The sequence below is a fragment of the Scyliorhinus canicula genome, chromosome 9 (genome assembly GCF_902713615.1).
Source record: "Scyliorhinus canicula chromosome 9, sScyCan1.1, whole genome shotgun sequence".
Lineage (NCBI taxonomy): Eukaryota > Metazoa > Chordata > Chondrichthyes > Carcharhiniformes > Scyliorhinidae > Scyliorhinus > Scyliorhinus canicula.
In genome coordinates this window covers 37,080,812-37,102,786 of record NC_052154.1, presented here as the reverse complement: position 1 = coordinate 37,102,786, position 21,975 = coordinate 37,080,812, and the positions used below count along the sequence as shown (strand labels likewise).

Here is a 21,975-nt window from a genome sequence, read left to right as displayed (position 1 = left end):
CTCTTATTAATATGCAAAAATTATGGATTTGTGCTACCCTTTTTTCCCTCATTGTTTCTGTGACAATTTATCAGAAAAATAATTAAATTATAACATCTTTATGTTTTTGGTTTTGAAGTAGAATTTATAAGTTTTAAAGCAGTAAAATTGGAACGTCCTGATCGTAGTCCTCACTGGTGCATAATCAAAGCAGCATTATTTAAAATTTAAGAATTATACTCAATGCTATTCCATTCCTGATCTAAACCCCAGGGAGTAACCTAAGAGAAATTACCGCAGCTCTCTAATTGTGTGTTGCTGTCATGCCAGTATTTTCTGGTGATGGTTGGAGGTCAATTATCTCAGCTCCTGGACATTGCTGCAGGAGTTCCTCAGGCCCAACCATCTTCAGGCTGCTTCATCAATGACCTCCCTTCCATCATAAAGTCAGAAGTGGAGATGTTTGCAGATGACTGCACAAAGGCATTAGCGAATCAGATGGGTTTTTACAACAATCAATGATAGTTTAGTGGGGGGGCAGAGCCAGCGGAAAATCCCACAAGACCACAGCAATAAGAAATTCAGCAGCACGATCTCGTTCTGAAATTTTCCCTGCCCCTCGCCACTAATACAATGAGGTTCCCTCATTTAAATAAATTTAAAGGGCTTCCTGATATATGTTTTCCCTCAGGCGGGGAATGCAGGATGCCAGAGAATCTGGAGAAAAAACCCAGCTGTGAAGCTGGAGAGCTACATGCTGATTTTCTCGCTGAAACCAACACTCTGGCAAGATATTGGAGGATTCTTCCCATGGTCACTATTACTAAGACTAACATTGGATTCCAGATTTTAGCTGCCATGGTGAAATTTGAATCCATGTCCTCAGTTATTAGCATTGACCTTTGGATTACTAGACCAGTGGTATTACCATTATGATACCTTAAACATCACAAGATCTAAATTCTCCAAACCTGATCTGAGAGAAGTGAGAAACCAGGGCTGGGATTCTCCCCTACCCGACGGGGCGGGGGGGGTCCCGGCCCACCTTTAGGGGCTAGGACCGCGCCGGAGTGGCTGGCGCCCCGCCGGCCGGTGGGAACGGCCTTTGGCGCCCCGCCAGCCGGCGCAAACGGCTGGCCGAAAGGCCTTCGCCGGCCGGTGTGAGTCCGCACATTCGCCATGGCGGAGGCGGAAGAGACCCCCTCCACCGCGCATGCACCAGGGTGATGTCAGCGGCCTCTGATGCTCTGGCGAATGCGCGGACTCACGCCGGAGCGTCAGCGGCCGCTGACATCACCCCAGCGCATGCGCGGTGGAGGGGGTCTCTTTCCGCCTCTGCCATGGCGGAAGAAAAAGAGTGCCCCCACGGCACAGACCTGCCCGCCGATTGGTGGGCCCCGATCGCGGGCCAGGCCACCATGGGGGCACCCCCCCGGGGTCAGATCGCACCACCTGCTCCCGCCGGCACCAGAGGTGCTCTGATTCCCGCCGGCAGGAGAGGCCTGACAGCGGCGGCACTTCGGCCCATCGCGGGCCGGAGAATCACCGCGGGGGGCCCGCCGACAGGCACGGCGTGATTCCCGCCCCCGCCGATTCCCGGGTGGCGGATAATTCCGGCCACGGCAGGGGCGGGATTTACGCCAGCCCCAACCGATCCTCCGACCCTGCGGGGGGTTCGGAGAATACCGGCCCAGATATAAACCCAGATCAATTTGGAAGGAAACAAATCAGTACATTCTTCTCCAACACATCTGGATGATCAAGGAGATTGTGCGGGGCTGAATTTTTCCATCCCTATCAGTAGTAGCTCCAGCCTTTACTTGAAGGAATTCACTGGATTGATGTTCATGAAATGAGATGCCAGTTTTTCCTAGAAGTTCACTATTGCTTGGGAGAATAATTACCTCTGGACACCTAGATCTGGCCTTGCATGTCTTTAGATTGTGACCCTTTGCTCTCCCTAATCTATTGAACTGGAGCAAACTGTCAACTGGAGTGCAATTTATTCCCTTCACCATCAATACATCTTTTCCCAAGCCTTAATATCACCCAACATGTAAGGGGACCATGATTGAAAATAAATTGGCTCTGACCCTATGATTTGGAATGGGGACAGGATTACATTCATTGTTCCAGATCCATCCTACTCCAGAAATTGTGGACAAGTATGTAATATTTAAATGCCATAAATTAATTTGGAGCAAAGTTCTGAATGTCAAGCTCAGCAAGAAAGGACTGTGATATGTCAAATATTGTAATATAAACTACAAGCCATGTACCTTGTTTGAATTACTCAGAAGCATGAAGAGCCCATTGCTTTTCTCCATTACATCCCACGCTTATCAGTACATGGGCTGAAATTCTATTATCTCCTGCGTATAGGAAAGAAATTCTAAGGGTATCTCATGAAATTCCATTAGGAGGACTTCTAGAAATAAAGAAAACACGAGCAAAGATACAAAAACAGTTTTACTGGCTGGGACTACATAAATATTTTGGCGAACATGTCACACAGGTCAAGTAATAGGGAAACGACAAGCTGCAATAAAGTACCTTTGAATCCTATTCCAGCTTTCGAAGAACCTTTTACAAGAGTTCGAGTCGATTGTGTTGGACCACTTTCAAAAACGTGAAGTAGAAATTAATACTTGTTAACTATTATAGATACAACCACTAGATTTCCTGAAGCCATACCATTAACAGACATAACCGACAAGAGAGTGGTAGAAGAATTAACCAAGATCTTTATGCGATATAGCATACCAAAAGAGATAAATCGGATCAAGGATGAAATTTCATGTCCAGATTATTTAAAGAGTTAGGGCGGCACGGTGGTGCAGTAGATAGCACTGCTGCCTCACGGTGCCAAGGACCTGGGTTCAATCCCGGCCCCGGGTCGCTGTCCATGTGGAGTTTGCACATTCCCCCATTTCTGTATGGGTCACATGCCCACAATCCAAAGATGTGCAAGGTAGTTGGATTGGCCATGTTAAATTGCCCCTTAATTGGAAAAATTAAGAAAAACGATAATTTAAAGAGGTCATCAATAGCCTAGAATTAAAACAGCAAAAGTCAATGGCATATCATCCAGAGACACAGGGAGCATTAGAGAGGTGGAATCAATGTTTGAAAATAATGTTGGGAGCGTATAGTCAAGATTACCCTCATGATTGGGGCGAAATAATTTAATTTTTATTATTTGCCATTAGGCATGCGCCAAATAATTCTCCAAAATGTGGTCCTTTTGAATTGGTTTATGGACATGAAGTTAGACAACCACTGGAATTAATCCAAGAAAACTTAAGTAACTACACTTTTGGACTATGTATCAAATTTCAGAGAGAGACTGAATGGGGCTTGTGTGGTGGCATGGAAGCAGGGAATGAAAGCAATGGCTGTTAGGAGAGCACAGACTCGTAGTTTTGGAGCAAGGAAGAAAATGCAAGTGTTATTACCCGTGTTGGGTGAACCCTTGAAAGGAAGCTTTAGTGGAACACATCAAATGGAAAGAAAATAAGTGAAGTAAATTATCTGGTACGCACACCAGATAGATGTAAATCTCCATGCTTCAGTGCTAGTGGGATAGAGAATATGAGGACAAGCATGAGGTTTTGGTAGTAATGAAACATGGAGAAGAGGAAGGGTTAAAGTCTGAGAGTTAATTTCCTCTCATTAATTTGGGTAATGAAGAAGTACTGGGAAATTTAAACAACTGGTGAAGTTATCTTCCAGGTAAGAGTCAAGGCAAATTGGAAGAGTTACTGCAGTCTTATAAATCTACTTGTGGCAATAAATTAGGTAGCGATGCATAATGTAGATATGGGGGAAACCATTCCAAGAAAGAAACATCCATATGTTTAAATCCAGCAAAGTTATCACAAGTACAGAAGGAGATTGAATATATGCTCCAAAATAACATGACGTTATTGAATTGAGTGCTAGTGATTGGAGTTCACCTACCGTAATGGTGCCGAAGCCCGAAGGAACACAAAGACTTTGTGTGGACTACAGAAAATTGAATGTCGTCACCAAGTGGGATTTGTTTCCTATACCACCATGGTTGGAGGATTGCATTGAAAAAGTTGGACAGCCTAAATTCATTACAAAAATAGACTTGTGAAAGGGATATTAGCGACTTCCGGTAGCGGCTATGAGGAGCTAAGCTGCACGTCGGCAGCTCCCGCCAGGAACGGACCTTTGGGCTCTTTTTAGGGCCCCCAGCGGCACTTTTTCGACGGCTCCCGACGTGGTGATGATAACATTCCCCCAACGGTATATGGCCTGGACCAGGAGTGGGGCGAGTAAAATAGTGGTGGCAGCGCCAAAGCAAAAGCGGGGGAAGAAGCACAATATGACGGCCGGCGGAGACCTGGAGGCAGTGGGCGCAGGAGCAGCAGGAGATTTTCCAGCGCTGCTTCCGGGAGCTGAAAGCGAAGCTGCTAGAGCCATTGAAGGCTTCCATCAACAAGCTGATGGAGACTCTGACTGCCCAGGGGGTGGCAATTCGGGAGATCCGACAACAGGCCTCTGAAAGAGAGGATGAGGCCTCAGCCCTCGTGGCAAAGGTGGAGATGCATGAGGCGTACCATAAAAAGTGGCAGGAGCGGTTCGAGGAGCTGGAGAACCGGTCGAGGCGGAAAAATTTGCGGATCTTGGGCCTCCCGTAGGGGCTGGAGGGGTCAGACTTGGGGTCCTACATGGTCGTCATGCTGAACTCAGTACTGGGAGCTGGGTCCTTCCAGGGGCCCCCGGAGCTGGAGGGGCCCACAGAATTCTGGCAAGAAGGCCCAAGCCGAATGAGCCGCCATGGGCGGTGCTGGTGCGGTTTCATCGGTTCGCTGACCGGGAGTGTGTGCTCAGGTGGGCCAAGAAGGAGCGGAGCATTAGGTGGGAGAACACGGTGGTAAGGATCTACCAGGACTGGAGTGCGGAGGTGGCTAAGCGGAGGGCTGGGTACAACCGGACGAAGGCGATGCTACATCGAAAAGGAGTAAAGTTCGGCATGCTGCAGCCGGCGCGTTTGTGGGTCACCTACAGGGACCGGCACTTCTACTTCGAATCCCCGGAGGAGGCGTGGGCCTTCGTGCAGGCCGAGAAGTTGGACTCAAACTGAGGGTTGGGTGCGGGGGACTCTGTAACTGTGTTATCTTTTGAGGGGGGGTTTTCTGTTTAATGTTGGTTCTATGTTGTTTTCAGGGTGAGTGGGGCACTGTCTTTTTGCTTGGGCTTGGTGGATGGGCTCGAGGAGGGGGGCAGACTGGCTGTGTGGGGAGCTGATGGTGGGAAGGGGGGCCGGGGCCCCGCTGGGGGATGGGGCCGACCATGGGTGTTGTTTTAGAGGTGGTGGGCCGGACAGGAGGAAAGCGCGGGCTTTGTCCCGCGCTGAGGGCTGAGGGGGGCGGAGTCGGAGCTGGTAGCGCAGGCTTTTTTCCCGCGGGACGGGGAGGAGGAGGAGGAGAGCCTGCTCGTGGGCACTGGGGAGGAGGGGCAGCCCCACGTTGGGAAGTGTCGGAGGAGTGGCGGGAGTTGCCGGGGTCAGCAGGAGTCAGCTGGCTTACGGGAGTACTATGGAGGGAGTAATGCGGCTAGGGGGGCCCTAGCTTGGGGGGGGGCGGGGGGGGTACCGGGCTGCTGCTGGAATGGCCAGGGAGGAGCTGAAGTATGCAGAGGGGGTCGAGTCGGGGGTTTGCCGCCTTGGGAAATGGGCCGAGTGGGAGGCGCGGGCCCGTGGCGGGCAGAGGAAGGGTTATGGCTAGCCGACGGAGTGAGGGGGGCAGGGAGCCCCCTGATCCGGCTGATAACCCGGAATGAGAGGGGACGGAACGGGCCGGTCAAACGGGCCCGCGTGTTCGCGCACCTGAAGGGGCTGAAGGCGGACGTGGCCATGCTCCAGGAGACACACCTGAAGGTGGCGGACCAGGTTAGATTGAGGAAAGGATGGGTAGGCCGAGTGTTTCATTCAGGGCTGGATGCAAAAAATCGAGGGGTGGCGATCCTGGTGGGAAAGAGGGTGTCGTTTGAGGCGTTAAATGTGGTGGCGGACAGCAGCGGGAGGTATGTGATGGTGAGCGGCAAGCTGTAGGGGGAGCGGGTGGTGTTGGTCAACGTGTACGCCCCAAACTGGGACGATGCGGGTTTTATGCGGCGCATCTTGGGCCGCATTGCAGATCTGGAGACCGGGGGCCTGATAATGGGGGGGGGGGTTTATTTCAGTTGGACCCGCCACTGGATCGATCCAGGTCCAGGATGGGTAGGAGGCCAGCGGCGGCCAAGGTGTTGAGGAGGTTCATGGATCAGATGGGAGGGGTGGATCCTTGGAGGTTTGCGAGGCCAAGGGCCAGGGAGTTTTCATACTTCTCTCATGTGCACAAGGCCTATTCCCGGATCGACTTTTTCATTATGAGTAGGGCGCTGATTCCGAGGGTGGAGGACGCCGAATATTTGGCGATAGCCATTTCAGATCATGCCCCGCATTGGGTGGACCTCGAGCTGGGGGAGGAGAGGGACCAGCGCCCCTCTTGGCCACGGGGATAGAGGACTGTGTGCCACGGGTCATTCATGAGGATCAGACGGGGTTCGTGAAGGGGCGACAGTTGAACACCAACATATGGAGGCTCTTGAATGTTATAATGATGCCGGCGATAGCGGGGGAGGCGGAGATAGTGGTGGCGCTGGACGTGAAGAAGGCCTTTGATAGGGTTGAGTGGGAGTATTTGTGGGAGGTGTTGGAGAGGTTTGGGGCGGGGTTTGTCAGATGGGTGAGGCTATTATATGAGGCCCCGATGGCGAGCATGACCACGAATAGGAGGAGATCGGAGTATTTTCGGTTATATCGAGGGACGAGGCTGGGTGTCACCTGTCCCCCCAGCTCTTTGCGTTAGCAATTGAACCCCTGGCCATGGCGTTGAGGGAGTCGAGGAACTGGAGGGGACTGGCGCGAGGGGGGGGAGGAGCACCATGTGTCACTCTATGCCGATGATTTATTGTTGTATGTGGCAGACCCGGTGGGGTGAATGCCGGAGGTGATGAAGATCCTTAGGGAATTTGTGGAGTTTTCAGGATACAAGCTCAACCTGGGGAAGAACGAGCTGTTTGTCGTGCATCCGGGGGACCAGGAGGAGGGGATTGGTAGGCTCCCACTAAAAAGGGCAGAGAGGAGTTTTAGGTACTTGGGAGTCCAGATGGCCAGGAGCTGGGGGGGGGGGGGCCTACACAAACTCAACCTTACAAGGCTGGTGGAGCAAATGGAGGAGGAGTTTAAAAGATGGTACATGTTGTCGCTGGCGTGCAGGGTGCAATCCGTCAAGATGACGGTGCTCCCTAGGTTTTTGTTCCTGTTCCAGTACCTTCCCATCCTTATCCCGAAGGCTTTTTTCAGGAGGGTCAACAGGAGCATTACGGGGTTTGTGTGGGCGCATGGGATCCCGAGGGTGAGAAGGGTGTTCTTGGAGTGGGGCAGGGATGGGGGGGGGGCTGGCGCTGCCCAACCTCTGTGGGTACTATTGGGCTGCTAACGCAGCAATGGTGCGTAAGTGGGTGATGGACGGGGAGGGGGCAGCATGGAAGAGGATGGAGATGGCGTCCTGTGTGGGCACGGGCCTGGAGGCGCTGGTGACGCTCCCTCCGACGAGGTATACCACGAGCCCGGTGGAGGCGGCTACCCTCAAAATCTGGGGGCAGTGGAGGCGACACGGGGGAGGTGGGGGCCTCGATGAGGTCCCCGATACGGGGGAACCATCGGTTTGTCCCGGGGAATATTGACGGTGGGTTCCTGGGTTGGCACAGGGCGGGTATTAGGAGGTTGGGGGACCTGTTTTTAGATGGGAGGTTTGCTAGCCTGGGTGAGCTAGAGGGGAAGTTCGGGCTCCCCCCAGGGAACATCTTCAGATACATGCAGGTGAAGGCGTTTGCCAGGCGGCAGGTGACGGGGTTCCCGCTGTTACCCCCGCGTGGGGTCCAGGACAGGGTGCTCTCGGGGGTGTGGGTGGAGAAGGGAAGATTTCAGAAATATACCAAGTGATGCAGGAGATGGACGAGGCCTCGGTGGAGGAGCTAAAGGGTAAATGGGAAGAGGAGCTGGGTGAGGAGATTGAGGAGGGGACGTGGGTGGGTGCTCTAGGAAGGGTGAACTCCTCTTCTTGTGCGAGGCTCAGCCTCATACAGTTTAAGGTGCTGCATAGGGATCATATGACCGGGACGAGGAGGAGTCGGTTCTTTGGGGGCGAGGACAGGTGCAATAGGTGCTCAGGCAGCCCAGTGAATCATGACCATATGTTCTGGGCATGCCCAGCGCTGAGGGAATTTTGGAAGGGGGTAGCAAGCACGGTGTCGAGGGTGGTAGGATCCAGGGTCAAGCCAGGCTGGGGGCTCGCGATATTCAGCTTTGCAGGGGAGCCGGGAGTGCAGGAGGCGAAAGAGGCCGGTGTTCTGGCCTTTGCGTCCCTAGTAGCCTGGCGGAGGATTCTTCTTCAGTGGATGCCCCCAAGCGTGGAGGTCTCGATCAATGATATGGCGGGGTTTATCAAATTGGAAAGGATGAAATTTCCCCTAAGGGGATCAGTTCAGGGGTTTTTCAGGCGGTGGCAGCCTTTTCTAGATTTCCTAGCAGAACGATAGGGAAAGAGGCCAGCAGCAGCAGCAGCCGGGGGGGGGGTCGTCGTCTCGGTGGTTAGGGTTGAAGGGACGTGTACATATGTTCTTTGTTTACGACGGGCGTTAATCTATTTTTTCTGTTTTGTATTTATGGGGAGGGTGGGGGGGGTTTGTTCTCTTTGGTTTTTCTCAGTTGTTAATATTAATAACAACAAATTATATATTATGTAAAAATTTGAATAAAAATTAGTTCAAAAAAAAGAAAGGGACATTAGCAAGCTCCATTGTCCGAGAGGCCAAAAGATATTTCAGCATTTGTGACACCAAATGGACTTTTATCAATTTAAAGTTATGCCATTCGGGATGTAGAACACACCTGCAACATTTCAGAAACTAATGAATTAAGTTACTCGGGCGTGAGTCACTGTGAAGTGTACATTGACGATTTAGTGGTGTTTAGTTGAAGTTGGGAAGAGCATCTGCAACACTTAAAAGAACTGTTTGTGTGCTTGAAAGAAGCTAATCTAGTCATAAATTTGGTTAAAGGAATTTGCTACAGCTCAAGTTTCACATTTGGGACATACGTGGGACATGGTCGGATGGCTCGACGAGATGCGAAAGTATAGGCCATTTGGTATTTCCAGAACCTACAACAAGAACAGAGATTTTAAGATTTCTGGGAATTCATGGATTTCAGTAAAAGTTTATGCCGAACTCCAGCAGTCTAGTAGCACAACTAACAGAACTCATGAAGAAAAACAAGAAATTTATCTGGGCGAAGGACTGCCAAACTGCATTCCAACAATTACAAACTGTGTTGACTGCACCAGCTGTTATCTGCACTGAATTATGACAAATCGTTTTAACTGTATGTGGATGCGAGTGACATTGGTGTAGGGGCTGTGTTTCAGGAAGATGAACTTGAAACTGAGAAGCCTGTGGGGTATTTCTCAAGAAAATTAAATCCTCGTCAACAGAAGTATTCTACAATTAAAAAAGAGACTTTATGTTTGGTATTGGAATTAAAACGTTTTGAGATTTAAACAATCATGTATAAAGACCATGGGCAGGATTCTCTGATCTTGAGACTAAATGTTGACGCTGTCGTAAACACCGTCACGTTTTACGAAGGCATCAACAGGCCCCCAGGAGCAGCGATCCTGCGCCCTACAGGGGGCCAGCATGGCACTGGAGCAACTCGCGCTGCTCCAGCTGCCGATACCGGCGCCAAACGGGCGGCGCGGGTCGGCGCACGCGCGCCAGTTGCCTTCTCCGCGCCGGCCCTGATGCAACATGGCGTAGAGCTACAGCGGCCCGGTGCGGAGTAAAAGAGACCCCCACCAGGAAAAGCCGGCCCGCCAATCGGTAGGCCCTGATCACGGGCCAGGCCACAGTGGAGGCCCCCCCCCCCCCCAGCAGGGTGGACGGCGAGGTCACGCTGGGTCGGACCACATGTGAATGGTGCCGGTGGAACTTGGCCTATCGCGCGTGCGTCCCACCCGCCAGCACCAATTGCGCCGATTCTCCGGTCACTGGAGAATCATCGGAGTGGCGTTGCGTGAATCGAGCCCCCCCCCGCCCCGCGATTCTCGGCCCGGGGTCAGAGAATCCCACCCTATAATCTTGTAAAATTTCTGGAAGGTTTCCAAATCAGAACACCGGGTTATTTAGATGGAGTTTGTGACCACAACCATTTAATTTGAAAATCATTCATTTGGCTGGGAGTGATGCATTGTCAAGAGTGTAAAAGAAACTACTGGGAACCTTGTGTGTAAATACTTTGCGGCATATTTTAAGTGAATGCATGTTTTTAAATCTTTGTAATTTGAGATAAGGTAGAACTGATGAGAAAGGGTTGAGAAATTAAATCATGTTTCAAATTATGACATTTAATTTGGAAAAGAGGGAAGGTTTAAGAATTGGGGGAAATTAATATTAAAAATGAAATTGAAATAAAATAAAAGGGGAGCTGGCTGAAGGGAACTTTGATATGTGAATTAGCATACCAATAAGAAAACCAAGTGTTTACCTATGCGACTGGGGGAAAGCAATGTGATATCAAAGAAGTAACTTCAAAGGGGCTGGTTTAGCACAGGGCTAAATCGCTGGTTTTGAAAGCAGACCAAGGCAGGCCAGCAGCACGGTTCAATTCCCGTACCAGCCTCTCCGAACAGGCGCTGGAATGTGGCAACTAGGGGCTTTTCACAGTAACTTCATTTGAAGCCTACTTGTGACAATAAGCGATTTTCATTTCATTTCATTTCAAAGTGGAAATTTAAACGAATTAACACTTGAATGCTAAAAGGAGAGTCCACAGAGAGGGTAACACCAAAGGGAAGTAATGATATATCAATTGTACAATAACTGGAGAAAGGAACACAGTAGCAACAGCTACCTTCACAGCTAAACCCACCTGCAGAGAAGAGTCTCCCCTGAAGACAAGTTATTGCTAAAAGAGCAGCTGATTAAAATCCAAAATTCGAACCAAGACGATTACACCTTTGTTGAAACTGAAAACTGTTTGCCAAACATGTAAAAATAACCTGTGCATGGTAATTATATGCTGGATTTGGCTCACAGAATTATATAATATTGGATGTTTCTCAAAACAAGGGGTATCCAGGGTTCAGGAAACGTAGGTAACTGTGGAACAAAGGAGTAACTTCATGTAATACTGTGTGTGTTTAGCCATCAGTGTAGTTAAGTGTACTTTTGTAGTGTATTATTGTCCTTGTGTACTTTTCTTTTAAGTTAATAAATATTCTTTGTTGATTGATTACAAAACAACTGAATAGTTCCTCCCTGGTTTGCATATTATTGTCTGCTGAATTATCAGACACTTGTACCAGTTTATTATAAAAATGTTTACCCAAGTGCCCTTACTCATGAGATGAACAAAGGGCAAAAATAGGTTGACAGGTCAACCCATTTTATTCACTAACAACTCTCAATTATTTTATACAAAACAACTTTCAATTCTCAATAGCTATCTGTCTGAGACTACAAGTACTACCTATCGATGAACTTGATCAAGCCGCCAAGTTCAAATCACTGAGCTCCTCTAGCTCTCGAGCTCATGGTCTTCCTTATGAAGGTTGATCTCGCACATCCTACTCCATCATCACGGGGTTGAGTTGAGTCTTTGCTGGAGGTGTCTCTTATGCCCCTCTTTCCGCACTTCTAGAAGATTTCCTGGCCTTCAGCCAATGAGGTCACTGGGTGGGTGTCGCAACACCCAATGGAGTTGTCGATTCAAAATATGTAGGACACCAAGAACCCCCCTCCCCCGGTCCATCCTGGGGGCACTGGTCACATGCAGCCCATTCCCATATATAGTAAAGCGGGAATCCGAGATGCCAGACCCTGGTTGAAACTGGGGAATACACAAATACTGTCCTTATTTAGTTAAAGCTGATTATGGGCAGCACGGTAGCATTGTGGATAGCACAATTGCTTCACAGCTCCAGGGTGCCAGGTTCGATTCCGGCTTGGGTCACTGTCTGTGCGGAGTCTGCATGTCCTCACCTTGTGTGTGTCGGTTTCCTCCCACAGTCCAACGATGTGCAGGTTAGGTGGATTGGCCATGATAAATTGCCCTTAGTGTCCAAAATTGCCCTTAGAGCTGGGTGGGGTGACTGGGATAGGGTGGAGGTTTTGACCTTGGGTAGGGTGCTCTTTCCAAGAGCCAGTGCAGACTCGATGGGCCGAATGGCCTCCTTCTGCACTGTAAATTCTATGATAATCTCCGAACCCAGTTTTCAGGTCAAATTCAGACTTGCGTGCCTCTGGCTAGGGTCTATGTTTATTTGAGTTTGACCTGTCCACATTCCCATCAGGCGTGGCTGCAGAGGCTGTTGGCTGCAGCTTAATTTAGAATGTCCAATTCTGGGCTGGGCCGAGTTTCTTAGGCCGTTGGCCATTTGGCCTCAGTTCCCCTCTTGATCCAGTGAGAACCAGCAAATAAGAACACACAATTCTAATCAAGCTTTCTCACAGACAAGTACCAGAGACCCAGACAGGTAGCCCAATTCCCTGAACTGTACAGGTACACATTCTGTCATTTTAAACACTCACTACGATGGACTTCCGGTGGTGGCCATGAGGGAGTAGGTCGCACATTTGGTGGCGCCCGCTTGTGACGGACATTTTGAACCTTTTTCCCTCGACTTTTTTCGAAATTTTGTAGAGGGGCCGGTGGTGGATTAGACTGTAAGGAGGAACCCCATCCAATATTTGGAAACAGGGTACAGATGTGGACGTAAGGGAAGGAAGAACAGAATCGAGCCGACATGTGCAGATTCTGCAGCAAAGGAAAGCATGGCAGATCTGCAGAGTACTGGCTCGGTGGCCCAGTGAAAACCGGACCAGCTGGTGGAGTTTATTCTGGAGGGCTTTGCCAAGTTAAAAAAAGGGTTGCTTGGACCCGATCAAGGAGTCAATCACTCGGGTGAAGCAGAGACTGGAAGCCCAGGATCAGGCGGTGCAGAAGATGGAGGAAACGGTGGCTGAGCATGAGGAACACCTAACTGCGCTGGAGGCGCAGGTGGTCTGATGAAAGAGCAACAAGAAAGGCTGCAAGACGAGGTGGAGGACCTCGAGAATAGGTCCCGCTGACAGAACTTGAGGATCGCTGGCCTCCCTAAGGGATGTGAGGGAACGGACGCAAGGGCTTATGTGGTGAATATGCTTGATAAGTTAATGGGCGAGGGGTCGTTTTCTATAACCCTGGAAGCGGACAGAGCTCACAGAATGCTTGCGAGGTTGCCCCGGGCGAATGAGCCACCGAGGGCGATGGTGGTACGAATGCACAAATTCTTGGATAAGGAGCAGATTTTGCGTTGGGCCAAGCTGACACGGAGCTGTAAGTGGGCGAATAACATTCTGCGCTTCAACCAAGATCTGAGTGCGGACCTGGCCAAGGAAGAGCGGGTTTTAACCGAGTGAACTCTACTCTTTTCAAGAGGAATGTGAAGTTTGGTCTACTTTATCCAGCTCGTTAATGGGTCACCTATGAAGAGCAGCAATTTTACTTCGAGTCGCCGGATGAAGCAATGGACTTTGTGAAAAGCAAAGGTCTAGATAGAGACTGAGGTGACTGTACTTTGCTGTAGGGATTCTGCTAAAATTATTCTTACTTTTGCACTACATGAGAAATGTCTTTTGTAATGTTTTTTTGGGGCCGTGGCTAAGTTTTGTGAGTTAAATTTATACTGGTGAGGGGCGACTTGATAGAGGTTTATAAGATGATATGGGGAATAGATAGATTAGACAGTCAAGAGACTTTTTCCTCTGGTGGAACAAACCATTACAAGGGGACATAAATTTAAGGTGAAAGGTGGAAGTTATAGGGGGGGGTATCAGAGGTAGGGAGAGTAGTGGGGGCATGGGATGCACTGCCTGTGGAAGTAGTTGAGTCAGAAACATTAGGGACCTTCAAGCGGCTGTTGGATAGGTACATGGATTACGGTTGAAAGATGCGGACGCGTTAAGCAGGTTCAACACGTCCACATCATGTGCCAGGCTCAGCCTGATGCAATTTAAGGTCATTCACCGGGCACACATGACGGTAGCCCGGATGAGCAAGTTCTTTGGGATAGAAGACCGGTGTGCAAGGTGCGCAGGAGGGCCCGTGAACCATGTCCACATTTTTGGGTATGTCCGAAGCTGAGGGGATTCTGGCAGGGGTTTGCAGACGTCATGTCCACTGTTAAAAATAAAGATGGCACCCAGTCCAGAAGTGGCGATTTTTTGAGTGTCGGAGGACCCGGGAGTCCAGGAGGCGAGAGAGGCCGACGTCTTGGTCTTTGCCTCCCTGGTAGCCCGAAGACGGATACTGTTACCATGGAGGGATTCGAAGCCCCCAAAATCAGAACCTGGACTCCCGGGTCCTCCGACACTTTCTCAGTCTTAAGAAAATCAAGATCGCCCTAAGAGGGTCAATGCTAGGGTTTGTCCAGAGATGTTTGTCGACTTCTTCAGAGAAAATTAACTGTCAGCAGAAGTGGGGGAGGGGTTAGTCTAGATTACTGATTTAGGAAGGCGGGACCTGTAAGGTATGTAGAGGATCATTGCACTATGTTTATAGTTGTTCCTGTTATAAAATCACAAATGCCTTAATAAAATACTTTTTTTTTAAAACACGCACTACATTCTCAAAAACAAAATTAGTTCATATACTAATATATACTATATAGGATATAATATATACTAATATATATATATATATATGTGTGTGTGTGTGTATATATAAAATATAGGGAAAGAAATTTGAGAGCAGGGTTTCTTCATGCACATGGTCCTCTCCATTGTAACATCGTCCCTATTTTTAACCTTGTACAAGTTCCTTTTTCCATCGGACGAATTTTACCATGAGGATGGTTAGATAAATTAAAGTTAACAGGATGAACAGTGCAGCCAGTTGTCATTGGAGTCAAACCCTTGCGTGTATTTGTTCATTCGTATCCCGGTCCCAGAAATCCTCTCACCTAGTAGTGACTTTAATCTTTTCAATATTCCCTTGGTTTGTTGCGCTATCTTCGTGAAGGTCCGGCATGCATTGGCTAACTGGGTCAGAATCTGTTGTAGTTTCTCCGGCAAGAGTTTACTATCTGTGTCATATATTTAAAATACTCCCCTAGAGTTCCTCACTTGCATTCGCCATACCTTTTCTCTTCTGTGTATATATGTTTATTCAATTAGCCATATTCGGGCGTGTATGCACGGTCTAATGCAGAAAGTGGTGTTGGTGACATTGCATGCATGTTGATGCCTTATACTGATGCTCTTTGAGTGAGGTTGTAAGACTGTCATGTTCTGTAGACTGGCTGAAGTGAATGATGAACTACAGAATATCTAGTTTAAATAATTTATTATGCAACAACTGCATGATAAAGTTAACTAGGAAAATAAAACAATAAATTACTAACACTAACTATTGTGGAGCTACTGCAAAATGCATCTATCCTCCGATACGACTTACTCCCAACGCCCCAACCACAGGGTCACGTGGTGGGTTTACACTGCCACCTAATGGTTGGTGGTCATGTATAATGTATAGAATTGCTTTATGCATATCATCACATCCCCTTTCCTTTAGAAATTGAAATTATTTACGTACATTATTTTTACATTTCACAATGATATGCATGACTATTTACATGTTTAGAATTTTTTACAGCCTGTCACAAATTCAGTCTTTCTGGCTTGTGCCTTTCCCTTGTAGACCTTCTCAGTGTCTGCTGAACTTGCAAAGGTTCTTCACCTTCTTGAGTCTTTGTTGCTCATCGTTTCTCGGCTTTTGGCTAAAATGAGCCGTAAGGTCGGGTGTAATGCCTGGATCTGGTATGTCTCTCTTGCGGATTCAATTTAAATTGGCTTTTGGAGCAAGCAAGGTGCTGGATTAGGGGTTTGCCCCTGTCCACACTCAGCTTTGGCTTTGGAACTCTGATAAAGTAATTTTTAAAAAGTCTTTGTTGCTTGAGTTTGATTTCCTTTGTGTATTGATGTAGTATCCTCTTGTATTTGTTCCGTATGTTCTTCAGATGTTTTGCACTGTTATATGCTTCTTCTGCTGGTTGCATCACAAATAGTTGCCATACTTTGAGAAAAAGCTCTTCTATTCCTTCTCAAGACCGCACCTTCATCCGTAACAACAGATATGAGTTTGGACCTACTTGTCACAGTATCTTTGCCTGTTTAGACCATCCATTTCCTTTGGTGTTTTCTAATCTCACCGTGTTCTCTGGCTGTAGAGGTTGAAGTCTTTTGGCAGACCTATCAAAGAATCCCATCTACCTTCATTTCTGAGGTGTCAATTGTCTTGCTAACAGGTGGTTCACGGACTCATGAGGAAAACGAGGTAAAGTCATTCACAGTTGCCTGTTCATCAACATCTGAGCAGAAGAGAGCCCATTGACTAGTGGTGCCAAACGATAACTGAGGAGCACAAGATAGATGTCACTGCGGCTGTCTAGTGCTTTCTTTCGGAACAGCTTAACAATATGCATGCCATTTTCAGCCTTGCCATTTCGACTGAGGGTAGTGCGGATTGGAGGTAACATGTTGGAAATCATACTGCAGCGCAAATTCAGTCGACTCATAGCAGTCAAAAGAAGGACCATTATCTCATGACCACTTGGGAATGCCATGATATGCAAAACGTCTTTAACATTTTAATGACACATTGTGCCGTAGAATTCGACAGCTGTCTGGTCTCCGGGTAGTTAGAGAAATAGTCTGTGACCGGAAGATACTCCTTTCCATTTAAATGGAAAAGGTCCATGCCAACTTACTGGCACGGAGTTGTGACAGTCTTGCCCATCTGCATAGGTACTGCCTGCGCTGAAATATTAGGCATGTGTGACAATTATCCACCATCCACTCAATGTCATGGTTGATCCCAGGCCAATAGACTGTCTCCCTGGCTCTCCGCTTGCAGTTTTCCATCCCCAAGTGCCCTTCATGCAGCTTTATGAGGATCATTGACCATAGTGCATGTGGAATCACAATCTGCTGATTCCACAGCAAAAATCCATTCACATCACTTAATTCTGCTCATACATTGCAGAAACATGAAGAGGATACAGCAAAGGCTCTGGGTCCTGATAATATTTCGGCAATAGTACTGAAGACTTGTGCTCCAGAACTTGCCGCACTTCTAGCCAAGCTCTTCCAGTACAGCTACAACACTGGCATCTACCCGGCAATGTGGAAAGTTACGCCGATGTGTCCTGTGCACAGGACAGATCCAACTCAGGTAATTGTTGCCCTACTCTCCATCATCAGCAAAGTGATGGAAGAAGTCATCAACAGTACTATCAAGCGGCACTTACTTGGAAATAACCTGCTCACGGATGCTCAGTTTGGGTTCCGCCAGGGTCACTCCACTCCTGATCTCATTACAGCCTTGGTTCAAACATGGACAAATGCGCTGAGTGCCAGAGGTGAGGTGAAAGTGACTGCCCTTGGCATGAAGGCAGCAATTGACCGAGTATGACATCAAGGAGCCTTAGCTAAGCTGGAGTCAATGAGAATCGGAGGGGGGGGGAACTCTCTGCTGGTTTGAGTCATACCTGGCGCAAATGAAGATTGTTATCGTGGTTGGAGGTCAATCATCTCAACTTCAGGACATCACTGCAGGAGTTCCCCAGGGTAGTGTCTTCGGCCCAACCATCTTCAGCTGCTTCATAAATGACCTCCCTTCCACCATAAGGTCAGATGTGGGGATGTTTGAGGATGACTGCACAATGTTCAGCACCATTCACGACTCCTCAGATGATGAAGCATAAGGTGTCCAGCAATACCTGGACACTATCCAGGCTTGGACTGACAAATGGCAAATTACATTAGAGCCTCATAAGTGTCAGTTAATGACCATTTCCTACAAGAGAGGATCGAATCATCGGCCCTTGACATTCAATGGATGTCATTGATGGATTCTTTCAATTGAATCTTGTACGTGTATAGTAACATACCAAAACCCTGGAAAATCATTTTGGATGCGGTCTCCTGAGGAATGAGGGCTTGTTGCAGCATCTTGTAGATAGTACACAAAGCTGCCACTGTCCGTTGGTGATGAGGAAGCCATTGAATGCCTCTTCTACCTTCTGGGTGCGCGTCCGGAATATATAGCGCTCAAAGGTTTCTTTTTTTTTTAGGGGAGCAATGCCAATAGAATTGTTTAAGAACTTCGTCAAAGTTTTTGCTGACAGCCTCATTTTCAAAAACAAAAGTGTTGAAAATTTCAATTGCTTGGTGACCTGCTACAGTGAGCAGCAACGCGTTATACCTCTCACCGGGTTGTGCCTGCAGACCAAGGGCTGCAACATAGAGTTTAAACTGTTGCTTAAATACCCTCCAATTCCCGTCTACATTACCGAATCCAAGCTGTTGAGGTGCCTTGATGCCTTCCATCCCAGGCTTTGAAGTTTTACCGCGCATTGAGCACCACATGCCAGCAGCTTGCAAGGTTAGGAGCAAAAATGTGTTTTCTTTCTTTTCCTTCAAAGTTATCTTTAGTGGTTCGGATTTTTTCATGCAGAATCTTTGAGTTCTTAGTAAATCATCAATCCTGGTATCATGTCATGTTCTGTAGACTGGCCAAAGTGAATGATGAACTACAGAACATCTAGTTTAAATAATTTATTATGAAACAACTGCGTGATAAAGATAACTAGGATAAATAAAATAAGAAACTACTAACACTAATTAACTATTGTAGAGCAACTGCAAATTACGTCCAACCTCCAACACGACCTACCTCCAAACTGATTTTCCAGCATTTTCTTCCCTACAGATTCTGCCAGACCTGCTGAGATTTTCCAGCATTTTCTCTTACTGCCAACTCCCCAGCCACAGGGTCCCATGGTGGGTTTACACTGCCACCTAGTGATCGGAGAGCATGTATGTAATACATTATGTAAACAATTGCTTTATGCATATCATCGCTCTCCCTCACCCCAATAGGCTACCCGGGTGATGTCAGTGTCCAGGTTGCGAGCCTCTATTGGACAGTCTAAGACTGTACTTGTCCAGAAACCACACTACGCATATTTGTTTATGTAGACTTAGTCGGACATATTCTTACTTCGTCTGTCTGCTGACATTTGTCCAGAATGGTGCTTATGAGCCTCATTTCTCTCTCAACAGCATAGGGTAGGATGCCATTATATCCTATCAACTTTCCCTCTTGGATAATGCCTAAGTTCCCAACATCAAAGACTCTGAACCCAACCTTGTCATCTGAGATTACTGGAAGCTCTAACACCATCCACAGGACTTTCCTTGGGGTCCCTATATAGCTGTCCTTGAACCAGACCTTGGTTAGCTGTCATAATTGGCAGCTTGAAATGTTTGGGTGTTTCTTCCCCTGGAACAAGTGTTCGATCTGTTCATCACTGTTCAAGGACGGAACTTTTGTTCTGTTAACCTGGTTGAATTTCTCCCTCAACTGTTGTATCATCTATTGTCCATATATGCTGCACAAGGTTCGGTTCTGCTGCCGGCTATCGTCCTTTATTTTTTCCTTGTATTATTTAGTTTATTGTTTTGGCGTGCCCCTCTAGAACAGTTACTGCGTGGTTGCGAATCTCGATTCTGACCAGTTCGCCCTCTGCAGTCTGTCGCCTATCCTTGATTATACTATCTAAGGCCTGTTTAATTTGTCTTGAGTTTGTAATCCAAATCGGTCAAATTGAGGGCTTTGATGGTGGATACCCCTGCCTGTATACTGTTGCTAGTTCATTTGTTAAGTAACTCTTCCTGCGTTCTTTTAATCTGGGTCTGTCCCAACACTTGTTAATTCCTGTTTCCCGTCCCAGCAAAGTACGGGCTAAGTGGAGGTATACTTAGTTGAGGAGGGCATCACCCTGACATTTGAGTCCCAGCCATGTTCACCACTACAGGTACCAGATCGTGGTGGATATTATCATATAATATTTTGCTGGTGTGTTTTAAGACCAATCCGTTTTGGGGTCCCCATAAGTGGGAAAAGATGGACTGATAGGTGGCCTCAGCCCATTTCTTATTTCATACAGGATATATTGCCCTTCCAAGAGCTTTCTGGGGCATCGTTGTCCTAATTCCAACCCCTGTGATTGGAGAATCCCCACCAATTGCCCATAGTTTCTATGGCAGGTTGATATTGATTGAATGATATTTACTTATTGTCACATGGACCGAAGTACAGTGAAAAGTATTTTTTGCGGCCAAGAGAACGTACACAGTACGTACATAGTAGACAAAAGATTTGTCAACAGAGTACATTGACAATGGTGCATCAACAAATAGTGATTGGTCACGGTGCGGACCAAGGCCAAACAAGAGCAGCATAGAGCAACGTGAATTGTGTTCTTACAGGGGACAGATCAGTCCAAGGGAGAGTTGTTGAGGAGTCTCGTACCTGTGGGGAAGAAGCTGCCTGAATACGGGTCTTCAGACTTCTGTATCCTCTGCCTGATTGAATGGTCTGGGTGTGAGGGGTCTCTGACAATGCTGTCTGCCTTTTGAGACAGAGGGAGGTGTAAACAGAATCAATGGGAGGATCGCAAGCTTTGGGCTCTGTAGTTTCTTGGGCCGAGCAGTTGCCATACCAAGCTGTAATGCAACCGGATAGGATGCTCCCTATGGCACATCTGTTGAAGTTTGTGAGAGTCAATGCGACATGTCGATTTTCTTTAGCTTCCGTAGGTAACAGTAGCCTGAACTCACGTTCGCCTTCCTATACACTAACCCGAGGTTGTTACATCCAAACATTACACTTTTATTGGGGTGTACCCATGGAATACCATTCACCTGTGTCCAGTGAGGCAAACCATATAGATCCAGGGTAGGCAGGTTCCTGCCCAGTTGGATCCTTTGATAGGATGTATCCCAGTTATCCAGCTGGCGATGATGACTGTCACGATGCTCACAATCGTTCTGGAGAGAGGTCAACGTAGCAAATGGAAGTATTCTTCATCAATACCTGAAATATCCCTCCAAACATCCTCCACTTAAAGCGATTTCTACTGGCCACGCCAAGTAATGGTTCACATTTATTTGCTAAATCTCCCCTCCAAAATCACTTTTTTGTAACCAGTTCTCCCAATTTCACTTTTTATTTTAGTATGTCAGTTGTGTCGGCTATAAAGAAAATCTAGCCTGACTGGATGTTTTTCTTTGCGGGTTCATTCCAAAATTTTAGGGTCGTAAATGCATTCCGTAATTAATTTGGTGTTTCTTAGGATAGGGGAATTTGTGGTCAGAACGACATGATCCTCTTTCTTTTATTCTGCATAAATTTGGAAAGATTGGTAGCTATTATCAAGCAGAGTTTTGCAGACACGGAAGCTGTGCTCTAAGACAAATTGGATGAGAAGAAAAGAAGAAACTCCTTTCATTGGGAAGAAGTAGGGGTCCGTAGATACGAAGACTGTGGCCCAACTGAGTTTGTGAAAAGTTGGCGGATGAGATGAGAAGAGACAAAACGAGAAAGGACTATATGCCCTAGAACTCTTGAATTTCTGTCAGCGACAACAGTCAAGATGGTTATGCCAACAATTTTTTTCCTTTAACCGCTATCATAGGTCGGGGTGCTATTATTCATACATATAACAAGAGAAACTACTGAGAGAGAAAAACAAATTGTTGTGAAGGGCTATAGTTCCCATGTATCATCTGGGAGGGTTTAACGTGTCTTAAAGTCATAGAGTCATGTAGCGCAGAAAAGGCTCTTCGGCCCATTGAATCTGCACCAGTCAAAAACAACCACCTAACTTTTCTAATCCTATTTCCCAGCACTTGGCTCATAGCCTTGTCTGCCTTGGGATCACAAGCGAACATCCAAATACTTCTTAATGTTATAATGGTCTCTGCCTCCACCACCCTTTCAGACAGCAAGTTCCAAGCTCCCATCACCCTCTGGGT

At 47.5% G+C, this 21,975-nt stretch overlaps 1 protein-coding gene across 4 annotated transcripts in view; it reads left to right on the top strand.

The window, feature by feature from the left end:
* The window catches only part of LOC119971244 (BTG3 associated nuclear protein), a 253,758-nt gene that overhangs the window by 204,932 nt on the left and 26,851 nt on the right, over positions 1-21,975 (top strand). The window lies entirely within an intron of this gene.